Here is a 12,945-nt window from a genome sequence, read left to right as displayed (position 1 = left end):
CCTCAGCGACCTCAGCCCCAGAAATAGGAGAGTCCACCACAGATTCCCCAGGCACTGCTTCCTCATAGGAAGACGTGTTGGTGGGATTGAGGAGGTCTTCGAAGTATTCCTTCCACCTATACACAACATCCGCAGTTGAGGTCAGCAGAACACCATCCGCACCATACACGGTGTTGATAGTGCACTGCTTCCCCTTCCTGAGGCGGCGGACGGTGGTCCAGAATCGCTTCGAAGCCGTCCGGAAGTCGTTTTCCATGGCTTCCCCGAACTCCTCCCATGTCCGAGTTTTTGCCTCCGCGACCGCTGAATCTGCACACCGCTTGGCCTGTCGGTACCGTTCAGCAAAAATTTGGCAATATCTCGAAATGATCAATTATGACACATAGAATGGACCTGCTATCCCCGTTTGAATAAGAAAATCTCATTTCAGTAGGCCTTTAATATAGTGCTACACTTTGCTGTTTCTGCCTCGTCCACACAGGACACAAAACTGTTTAAGTTAAAGTAATGGCACCGTTCCCAAAGTATGTGGGCTCTATTGATAACCTCACTAACAACTTTAACCGCGCCCTGCGCGAAACCATTGATAACATAGCACCGCTAAAGTTAAAAAAGGCTCCAAAAAAGCGTACCCCGTGCTTTACAGAAGAAACTACAGCTCAGAAATTATTATGTAGAAAGCTGGAACGCAAATGGCGCACGACTAAACTTGAGGTGCACCATCAAGCATGGAGTGATGGTTTAATAACTTATAAACACATGCTTACCTTAGCTAAAGCTAAATATTACTCAAATCTCATCCACCGTAATAAAAACGATCCTAAATTTTTGTTTAGTACGGTAGCATCGCTAACCCAACAAGGGACTCCTTCCAGTAGCTTCAACCACTCAGCTGATGACTTTATGCAATTCTTTAGTAAGAAAATTGAAGTCATTAGAAAGGAGATTAAAGACAATGCGTCCCAGCTACAACTGGGTTCTATTAACACTGACACGATTGTATATACGGCGGATACTGCCCTCTAAAACAGTTTCTCTTGTTTTGAGGAAATAACATTAGAGGAATTGTTACAACGTGTAAATGGAATAAAACAAACAACATGTTTACTTGACCCTCTTCCTGGGAAACTGATCAAGGAGCTCTTTGTATTATTAGGTCCATCAGTGCTAAATATTATAAACTTATCACTTTCCTCGGGCACTGTTCCCCTAGCATTCAAAAAAGCGGTTATTCATCCTCTTCTTAAAAGACCTAACCTCGATCCTGACCTCATGGTAAACTACAGACTGGTGTCTCACCTTCCCTTTATTTAAAAAATCCTCGAAAAAATTGTTGCGGAGCAGTTAAATGAACACTTAGCGTCTAACAATCTATGTGAAACCTTTCAATCCGGTTTCAGGGCAAATCACTCCACAGAGACAGCCCTCGCAAAAATGACTAATGATCTATTGCTAACGATGGATTCTGATGCGTCATCTATGTTGCTGCTCCTCGATCTTAGCGCTGCTTTCGATACCGTCGATCATAATATTTTATTAGAACGTATCAAAACACGAATTGGTATGTCAGACTTAGCCCTGTCTTGGTTTAACTCTTATCTTACTGATTGGATGCAGTGCGTCTCCCATAACAATGTGACCTCGGACTACGTTAAGGTAAGGTGTGGAGTTCCCCAGGGTTCGGTCCTTGGCCCTGCTCTCTTCAGCATCTACATGCTGCCGCTAGGTGACATCATACGCAAATACGGTATTAGCTTTCACTGTTATGCTGATGACACACAACTCTACATGCACCTAAAGCTGACCAACACGCCGGATCGTAGTCAGCTGGAGGCGTGTCTTAATGAAATTAAACAATGGATGTCCGCTAACTTTTTGCAACTCAACGCCAAAATAACGGAAATGCTAATTATCGGTCCTGCTAGACACCGACCTCTATTTAATGATACAACTCTAACATTTGACAACCAAACAATTAAACAAGGCGACACGGTAAAGAATCTGGGTGTTATCTTCGACCCAACTCTCTCCTTTGAGTCACACATTAAAAGCGTTACTAAAACGGCCTTCTTTCATCTCCGTAATATCGCTAAAATTCGCTCCATTCTGTCCACTAAAGACGCTGAGATCATTATCCATGCGTTTGTTACGTCTCGTCTTGATTACAGTAACGTACTATTTTCGGGTCTCCCCATGTCTAGCATTGAAAGATTACAATTGGTACAAAATGCGGCTGCTAGACTTTTGACAAGAACAAGAAAGTTTGATCACATTACGCCTGTACTGGCTCACCTGCACTGGCTTCCTGTGCACTTAAGATGTGACTTTAAGGTTTTACTACTTACGTATAAAATACTACACGGCCTAGCTCCATCCTATCTTGCCGATTGTATTGTACCATATGTCCCGGCAAGAAATCTACGTTCAAAGGACTCTGGCTTATTAGTGATTCCCAAAGCCCCAAAAAAGTCTGTGGGCTATAGAGCGTTTTCATTTCGGGCTCCAGTACTCTGGAATGCCCTCCCGGTAAAAGTTCGAGATGAGATGCCACCTCAGTAGAAGCATTTAAGTCTCACCTTAAAACTCATTTGTATACTCTAGCCTTTAAATAGACTCCCTTTTTAGGCCAGTTGATCTGCCGTTTCTTTTCTTTTTCTCCTATGTCCCACTCTCCCTTGTGGAGGGGGTCCGGTCCGATCCGGTGGCCATGTACTGCTCGCCTGTGTATCGGCTGGGGACATCTCTGCGCTGCTGATCCGCCTCCGCTTGGGATGGTTTCCTGCTGGCTCCGCTGTGAACGGGACTCTCGCTGCTGTGTTGGATCCGCTTTGGACTGGACTCTCGCGACTGTGTTGGATCCATTATGGATTGAACTTTCACAGTATCATGTTAGACCCGCTCGACATCCATTGCTTTCTTCCTCTCCAAGGTTCTCATAGTCATCATTGTCACCGACGTACCACTGGGTGTGAGTTTTCCTTGCCCTTATGTGGGCCTACCGAGGATGTCGTAGTGGTTTGTGCAGCCCTTTGAGACACTAGTGATTTAGGGTTATATAAGTAAACATTGATTGATTGATTTAAAGTTAAAGTTAAAGTACCAATGATTGTCACACACACACTAAGTGTGGCGAAATTATTCTCTGCATTTGACCCATCACCCTTGATCACCTCCTGGAAGGTGAGGGGAGCAGTGAGCAGCAGCGGTGGCCGCGCCCGGGAATAATTTTTGGTGATTTAACGTTTGCAATACAGACTTAATTGATGCTTAGGATACAATGTAATGCATCACATATTTCACCTTGTTTCATTACAGCACGCCCGAAAAGGAGTAGGAAGAAGCTGAGCTTATTTATTCCTACCCATTTTCATATGTAAACCTATACTTAAACTTATACGTAAACTCACCAATCATGGATGTTTTTCTACGTAAACCAACCAATCGTAATTGATGTTTCCCGTATAGTTTGTCCCTGCCCACGGAGTTGCTTCGCTACTTATCTTTCATTTTTGACTTCATCATTTCAAATGGAGAACCCTACTTTTTACCACTGGATGATCAAAAACTGTACTCATTACAGGAAAATCGTAGTTCTTGGTAGGCATGGGAAAGAGACGGATCAAGATTTTAACACACATTGTAGGTCAGAAAAAAACCGAAGAAAAACAGGAATTTTTTAAAACTATTTTGACAGAAATAAAAAAGACGCATTTCAGACTATAAAACTTCAATTTCAATTGACCAAGTGGAGGGGATCTACCTCATTCATATATATCATTTATAGTCAAGGTTTCTGTGGTTTATCCGTTATATAGTGCTCAATACCGGGGAAGAGCGGAATATACGTTAAGTCAGGAAAAAACACCATTTTATAAAATCCCCTGACAAGCAGGGAAATATGCGAACCAGGCTTGTAGGGATGATATAGCCTCTTGTGTTTTTTCCATCAATCCATCTTCTTCCGCTTATTCGAGGTCGGGTTGCGGGGGCAGCAGCCTAAGCAGGGAAGCCCAGACCTTCTTCTCCCCAGCCACTTCGTCCAGCTCTTCCCGGGGGATCCCGAGGCGTTCCCAGGCCAGCCGGGAGACATAGTCTTCCCAACGCGTCCTGGGTCTTCCCCGTGGCCTCCTACTGGTTGGACGGGCCCTAAACACCTCCCTAGGAAGGCGTTCAGGTAGAAACCAGACCAGATGCCCGAACCACCTCATTTAGCTCCTCTCAATGTGGAGGAGCAGCAACTTTACTTTGAGCTCCTCCCGGATGGCAGAGCTTCTCACCCTATCTCTAGGGGAGAGCCCCGCCACCCGGCGGAGGAAACTCATTTCGGCCGCCTGTACCCGTGATCTTGTCCTTTCGGTCATGACCCAAAGCTCATGGGCTCAGCTCCTTCTTCACCACAACGGATCGCTACAGGGTCCACATTACTGAAGACGCCGCACCATTCTCAAGATCGACTCTTACCTCACTCGTGAACAAGACTCCTAGGTACTTGAACTCCTCCACTTGGGGCAGGGTCTCCCCCCCAACCCAGAGATGGCACTCCACCCTTTGGAGGTGGTGATTCTCATCCCAGTCGCTTCATACTCGGCTGCGAACCGATCCAGTGAGAGCTGGAGATCCTGACCAGATGAAGCCATCAGGACCACATCATCTGCAAAAAGCAGAGACCTAATCCTGCAGCCACCAAACTGGATCCCCTCAACGCCCTGACTGTGCCTAGAAACTCTGTCCATACAAGTTATAAACAGAGTTGGTGACAAAGGGCAGCCTTGGCGGAGTCCAACCCTCACTGGAAACGTGCCCGACTTACTGCCGGCAATGCGGACAAAGCTCTGACATGGTTCGTACAGGGAACAGATCGCCACAATCAGACAGTCCGATACCCCATACTCTCTGAGCACTCCCCACAGAACTTCCCGAGGGGCACGGTCGAATGCCTTCTCCAAGTCTACATAGCACATGTAGACTGGTTGGGCAAACTCCCATGCACCCTCAAGGACCCTGCCGAGAATATAGAGCTGGTCCACAGTTCCACGACCAGGACGAAAATCACACAGTTCCTCTGAATTACTGAAGACGCCGCACCAATCTCAAGATCCACTCTTACCTCACTCGTGAACAAGACTCCTAGGTACTTGAACTCCTGCACTTGGAGCAGGGTCTCCCCCCGAACCCAGAGATGGCACGCCGCCCTTTGGAGGTGGTGATTCTCATCCCAGTCGCTTCACACTCGGCTGCGAACCGATCCAGTGAGAGCTGGTGATCCTGACCAGATAAAGCCATCAGGACCACATCATCTGCAAAAAGCAGACACCTAATCCCGCGGCCACCAAACCAGAACCCCTCAACTCCTTGGCTGCACCTATAAATTATGTCCATAAAAGTTATGAACAGAATCGGTGACAAAGGACAGCCTTGGTGGAGTCCAACCCTCACTGGAAACGTGTCCGACTTATTGCCGGCAATGCGGACCAAGCTCTGACACGGTTCGTACAGGGAACAGATCGCCACAATCAGACAGTCCGATACCCCATACTCTCTGAGCACTCCCCACAGAACTTCCCGAGGGACACGGTCGAATGCCTTCTCCAAGTCTACAAAGCACATGTAGACTGGTTGGGCAAACTCACATGCACCCTCAAGGACCCTGCCGAGAGTATAGAGCTGGTCCACAGTTCCACGACCAGGACGAAAATCACACACTTCCTCCTGAATCCGAGGTTCGACAATCCGGCGTAGCCTCCTCTCCAGTACACCTGAATAGACCTTACTGGGAAGGCTGAGGAGTGTGATCCCACGATAGCCTCCAGGTTCCCCTTCTTAAAGAGAGGGACCACCACCCTGGTCTGCCAATCCAGAGGTACCACCCCCGATGTCCACGCAATGCTGCAGAGTCTTGTCAACCAAGACAGCCCCACAGCATCCAGAGCCTTAAGGAACTCCGGGCGGATTTCATCCACCCCTGGGGCTTTGCCACTGAGGAGCTCTTTAACTACCTCAGCAACCTCAGCCCCAGAAATGGTAGAGCCCACCACAGATTCCCCAGGCACTGCTGCCTCAAAGGAGGATGTGTTGGTGGGATTGAGGAGGTCTTCAAAGTATTCCCTCCACCGATCCACAACATCCGCATATATTATTTATATTTATTTATTTATGAAAGAGATGTTAACAGGTTAAAGGTGTTTAATGCTAATAAAAGCATGTTTAACATTCCTTTCTTTCATGAAGACAAACATATAAGTTGGTGTATGACCTGATTCTGATGACTTGCATTGATTGGAACCAGACGGTTGTGATGATAACGTCCACATTTCCCAATGGAGGGGAAATGCTCGCGGGGTGTATAACATAGTCAGGAATTGTCATGGATGCAAAGGGTTCCGAGTATTTGGTGTGTTGCGTTTATGTTGTGTTACTGTGAGGATTTTCTCCCGAAATGTGTTTGTCATTCTTCTTTTGTGTGGGTTCACAATGTGGCGCATATTAGTAGGAGTGTTAAAGTTGTTTATATCACAACCGTCAGTGTACTCTGTGTCACCCAGTATGCCTTGCAATCTCATACATGTGCCGATAAAAGCAGCGAAATGCATGTGTCAGGTCGGCACGCAAATAGCTTTCCGTGAATGGCGGGCGCGATGGTGTTCAAGAGGACGCAAATAGCATTTTGTGAATGGCGGGCGCGATGACGTTCAAGAGGACGTTAAGAGTAATATCATCACGGCATGCCCTTAATATTGTAGTCTGAGTGAAAATTGGAGAACGTTGACTCCGGGTGATGTCCGGGCGAGGCATTGAATTCCGGAATCTCCCCGCAACAATCTGGGGGGTCGGCGATTGTGCAGCTGAGCCACATCAGAGTTGCCAAAGAGTCGCATGCGACTCTGGAGCCGCAGGTTGCCGACCCCTGTCATAAACAGTAAATGCCACTTTTCCATGAAAATTCAATCAACTCCAGGCATTAATCAGATCCTGATTGTCTTACAGCACATTGTGGTGGTGCACCAAGGTGACATAATGAAGCACAACAGGTTACTTTGCAGCACAAAGGCCATCATCACTGACTGGATCGGCGGATGAAATGTGACAAATTCCCTTTAGTTTCCCTTGTATGACACATTTAGTATGCAGGAGGTCCAGCAAAGGGGACACACATCACACAAGATCAACTCTAAGTGCTGAAAGACACACTGAGTGTGTTCTGTGGAGATTAGCAATGTTCATTAGTTTGCTAATGAAGTCTCTCTTGCCAGAACAATGGGCGGTCATGCCCACTTTTAACATTGGCCTCAGGAGCTCATCACAATTAGCTGCAATCTCTAAAAAAAAAAAAAAAATTGGAAACCCCCGAAAAATGGAGTATACATGTCAAGTGGAATGAAAGAAAGTTCATTATTTTGCAAATTACATCCAAAATCTCTGTGGACAAAATGAGCGAGCATATTGCTGGGACTTGATTATACCTTAATGTTGTCATGAATACCAAAAGGTCCGTCATATTGGCAAAGACTACCAGTTTGCAAAAACCTGCAGAGAAAACTCAATGAGCTCCTGGCTTCACTGGGGTGTCGGTTCATGCTAAATGCACAAACTGAAAGGGTTTGTTGAGTAAATCTCAAACAGTGGCTTTGATTGATTTCCCTCTGCTGTTAGGATACCCATAGGGCTGTGAGGAAGGCCAGCATGTTTCATCCACATGGTAACAAGGAACAAGGCCAAAAGGATTTGTCCAGGGCAGCGTGTAACTGGCAGTCTAATGGCTATTGATCGCTCTGCAGAGCTACGAAATACTGTGGAAAAGTGGGAATGAGGATGGGGAAATATTTCCTTGGATTCGGATTAAGTACATTAACATTTCATCGTATATGCATGTTATAGTTTTAATCATTTATTTGGTTGTTTTATTGTTTTAGAGCAGGGGTCCCCAAACTACAGCCCACAGGCCAGATAGAGCCCGCTAGCATCCAAATCCAATCCAATCCACTTTATTTGTATAGCACATTTAAACAACAAAGATGTTTCAAAAGTGCTCCACAACAATATTAAAAACAATATTCAAATACTATCCTTGGCTCCACCAATGACTGAATAAAAACAACAAAAAACTAATATAAAACCAATTTGTAGTATGAGGGTAGTCCCGAGTAAAAAAAAAAAATATATATATTTTTTTTTAAATTAGAATTTGTTTAATTGGTCCTTTCCAGCCCATCTATCAATCCATTTTCTACTGCTTGTTACTCTGGAAGGTCTCCTAACAGATCAGGCAAACCATATTGTCTAAAAATGCATTTTCCCATTCATAACGTGACATCATCACACTCGCACCGCAGTTAATTAGTGCAGGAGGAAAAAAAAAACATTTCTAAATCATTGGGGAAACGTAAAATTGACTCAATGTAGAGTTTTTAAACATCAGTGGACTTAAATTGACTTTTTTTTTGTTCAGTGTAACGAAAAGGTAGTTTGTCTAATCTGCAATGAGACAGATCATGTATACATATATATATATATATATATATATATATATATATATATATATATATATATATATATATATATATATAGTTGAGGTTTCTGTGGTTTAGGAAAAAACACAAGTCGCTATATCATCCCTACAAGCCTGTTATGCAAGTTTCCCTGATTTTAATAAACCTGCGAAACAGGCTTCTAGGGATGATATAGCCTCTTTTGTTTTTTCCTGTCCATACCTACCTACCTACTTACCTACATACATATACAGTCAAAAAATGAGTATTTGAACACCCTGCTATTTTGCAAGTTCTCCCACTTAGAAAGCATGGAGGGGTTTCAAATTTTCACGGTAGGTGCATGTCCACCATATGAGAGATAACCTAAAAAGAAAAATCCAGAAATAACAATCTATGATTTTTTTTAACAATTTATTCGTGTGATACAGCTGAAAATAAGTATTTGAACACATGTCTATCAGCTAGTATTCTGACCCTCAAAGACCTGTTAGTCCACCTTTAAATGTCCTTCTTCCACTCTACTGTATTATCCTGAATCAGATGCACCTGTGTGAGGTTGTTAGCTGCATAAAGACACCTGTCCACCCCATACAATCAGTAAGACCCAAACATTCAGCATGGCTAAGAGCAAAGAGGTGTCCAAGAACACCAGAGACAAAATTGTACAACTCCACAAAAATGGAAACGGCTACAGAGAAATTGCCAAGCAGCTTGGTGAAAAAAGGTCCACAGTTAGCAATCATTAGAAAACGGAAGAAGCTAAACATGATGACGGTCAATCCCAATCGGAGTGGAGCCCTATGCAAGATATTACCTCGTGGGGTATCAATGATGCTAAGAAAGGTGAGGAATCAGCCCAGGACTACACGGCAGGACTTGGTCAATGACCTGAAAAGACCACTGTTTCCATGGTCACTGTATGTCATACACTAAGATGTCATGGTTTGAAATCATGCATGGCACGAAAGGTTCCCCTGCTTAAACCAGCACATGTTAAGGCCCGTCTTAAGTTTGCCAATGACCATTTGAATGATCCAGAGGAGTCATGGGAGAAAGTTTTGTGGACCGATGAGACCAAAATTGACCTTTTTTGTCATAATTCCACTATGTGTGTTTTGGAGGAAGAAGAATGATGCGTACCATCCCAAGAACACCATCCCTACTGTGAAGCATGGGGGTGGTAGCGTCATGCTTTGGGGGTGTTTTTATGCTCATGGGACAGGACGACTGTACTGTATTAAGGAGAGGATGACTGCAGCCATGTATTGTGAGATTTTGGCCAAAAACCTCCTTCCCTCAGTCAGATCATTGAAGATGAGTCATGGCTGGATCTTCCAACATGACAATGACCACACACACAGCCAGGAAAACCAAGAAGTGGCTTTGTAAGAACCATATCAAGGTTCTGGAGTGGCTTAGCCAGTCTCCAGACTTAAATCCAATTGAAATAAATCTTTGGAAGGAGATAAAAGTCTGTGTTACTCAGTGACAGCCCAGATACCTGACTGATCTAGAGAATATCTGTGTGGAGGAGTGGGCCAAAATCCCTCCTGTAGTCTGTGCAAACCTGGTGAGGAACTACAGGAAACGTTTGACCTCTGTAACTGCAAACAAAGGCTATTCAACCAAATATTAATGTTGGTGTTCAAATACGGTGGCAGAGGGGTTAGTGCGTCTGCCTCACAATACGAAGGTCCTGCAGTCCTGGGTTCAAATCCAGGCTCGGGATCTTTCTGTGTGGAGTTTGCATGTTCTCCCTGTGAATGCGTGGGTTCCCTCCGGGTACTCCGGCTTCCTCCCACCTCCAAAGACATGCACCTGGGGATAGGTTGATTGGCAACACTAAATTGGCCCTAGTGTGTGAATGTTAGTGTGAATGTTGTCTGTCTATCTGTGTTGGCCCTGCGATAAGGTGGCGACTTGTCCAGGGTGTACCCCGCCTTCCGCCCAATTGTAGCTGAGATAGGCGCCAGCGCCCCCCGCGACCCCAAAAGGGAATAAGCGGTAGAAAATGGATGGATGGATGGTGTTCAAATACTTATTTTTAGCCTCATCACACAAATAAATTGTTAAAAAATCATAAATTGTGATTTCTGGATTTTTCTTTTTAGGTTATCTCTCCTACAGTGGACATGCACCTACCGTGAAAATTTCAGACCCCTCCATGATGTCTAAGTGGGAGAACTTGCAAAATAGCAGGGTGTTCAAATACTTATTTTCTTCACTGTATATATAGCCCAGCCCCTGGCCAAATTATTTTAACCCAATGCGGCCCCGGGTCAAAAAGTTTAGGGATCAGTGAGACTTGGTGGGCATAGCGACGGATTTGTTCTTCCGTGGATGCGTCGGGCAAGAACACAGCAAATGGTAAGAAAATAAAGATTTATTTGACTAATAAAACAGGCTAGAACAAACATACTGGTGCGAGGCAGATAAGGCAAACAAATGGCGCTAGCATGGGTGCTAGGGAAACAAACAGAAACACTACACTTGGCACAAAGGCACAAAAAAGCAAAACAAAAGCTACTAGCATGAGAGCTAGGGAAAAACTAGGCGTAGCGTGAAAGCTAGCGAAAAGAAAACAATGAATAGCAGTCGTCACTTGTTGCGTGTAAGCAGATTAGGAACCGAGGACGAAATAACAAAAGGGAAGGCTTAAATAAGGCAGTAATCAATAGTAACAGGTGTGCGTAAACCGAGAGTAGCAGGTGGAAACAATATGCAACCATGGTGACAGAGCAAAACAGGAAATAAGGAGGTCAAACTACAAAATGTGATGTAAAAAGGAACAAAGCAACAATATGCTATGATCCGGGCATCGGAGCGTAACAGGATCTTTGTTTTAGAGTATTTTACGTCGCCATAGGAACTACAGTAGTGTATCAACTTACAAGTTACTTGTAATGTCTCCTATTGAAATGAATTACAATCAATTTATTTGGTGATTGGTCTAACCAAAACGGCACAATTCTAACAAGAAACGCCTTTCTGAAAAGAAAATCGAACATTCAGATAAGAAATGGTTTATAAAGACAATACCTTAGAATGTACCACTAACAACTACAGTAGTTTTATGAAGTGATGTACAACTTTAACCTTAGAGAGTGGACTTTCAGCTGCTTCTCCGTCAAACACACCATCAGCAGCTTTCTCATATTTTCACCGATAAGTGTCTGCCAGTTTAATATTATTTGAACATTCTTGGCTGGTGTTAGACACATTCTGTGTATGTTTGGTGCAGACGAGTAGCGAGATATACGCTCAAACTTGCTCGTTCATGTTTTTGATTTTTTATTTCCTTAATTTAATGAATATCTTCCACTTCTTCACCCTCACTTTCTTCCTTCCCATAGTTGGAAAAACAATGTCATGTTGATCTCTAGCTGTAAGCTAGTACTAGCGAGTGAGACCAGATGTTTTGGGCGGACCTTACAGGGTTCACTGTGACATTTAATCAATCAGCAACAGAAAACATAACAATCAGCCAAGACACATCTCTTATCTCAAAACACTCCTAAATTGACACATCACTGTATAATTGTATTTACTTAGTATTTAAACAATACTTGAGTTTATTTTTTGTTTTTTTCTCCCAAGCCTGAATTCTTCAGATGGAAAAAAGATCTTTGAATTCATAGTTGCAGTACTTTGTATCACACTAGTAGCATTTTCCAAAAGTGGAATATTGATAACAATATTCAAATGCAAAAATAGTGCCGGAAAATGATTAATGTCTAATCTAATTCATCTCACTTTTAATCATGATGAACAACAGGGTATGAAAGGCTTGCATCATGTAGATGAAACCTATAAAAGAGCCCAATATTTGGACCCAAATGCAATTGTATTGTCAGGGTGTCATCCAGCAATATTTAAAAATTGTTTTACTAAAAAATAAATTGCGTGATTATTCTGCGTGTATATTGTCAACCAATCAGTCAAAGTTTAGTAATACAGCGTCTTTCATACATAAAATGCAACACAAATACCCCAATGACTAGGGATGTATACCGATTACCTAATTAGGTCGGCTCATGAGGGCTGTGAAGATCCTGGACAAACGATACCGCTTTAACTATTTTTTTTAATCCATTTTAGCGACGTAGTTATGACACGGTGTCACATTCAGTTCAGCTGCTGCTGCTACACATTAAGATCAGCCTTGGATAATGACAAATAAGGAAGCAATGCCCCACTAAAGTTTGGAACACAATATTTCCTCCTCAAAAGTTCCTCAAAGTCAGTTTGAAGTGAACACACTTTACTCATGACGAGTCGCGACAAGGTTTTATCAATCCGTTAATCCACAGGCCGATATTAATGCACTCAAAAAAGTGAACAATTGAGGTAATACAGCAATCCATAAAGTTGCTTTGAAGCAAGAACGCATTCCTCTGTGACTGACATGTTTCCATCGCGCCGTGTTTGCGTGTCAATCGCTTCTGGCCTAAATGTG

The 12,945-nt window shown here is 43.6% G+C and overlaps 1 protein-coding gene across 5 annotated transcripts in view; it reads right to left on the bottom strand.

Annotated features, from left to right (window-relative positions):
* Nucleotides 1–12,945, bottom strand: part of gpc5c (glypican 5c) — a 366,734-nt gene that overhangs the window by 62,556 nt on the left and 291,233 nt on the right. The gene's annotated exons all lie outside the window — the stretch shown is intronic.

This window comes from Nerophis ophidion, linkage group LG14 (genome assembly GCF_033978795.1).
Source record: "Nerophis ophidion isolate RoL-2023_Sa linkage group LG14, RoL_Noph_v1.0, whole genome shotgun sequence".
Taxonomy (NCBI): Eukaryota; Metazoa; Chordata; class Actinopteri; order Syngnathiformes; family Syngnathidae; genus Nerophis; species Nerophis ophidion.
Note: the sequence above shows the minus strand (reverse complement) of the source record. Positions and strands in the feature narration are given on the sequence as shown.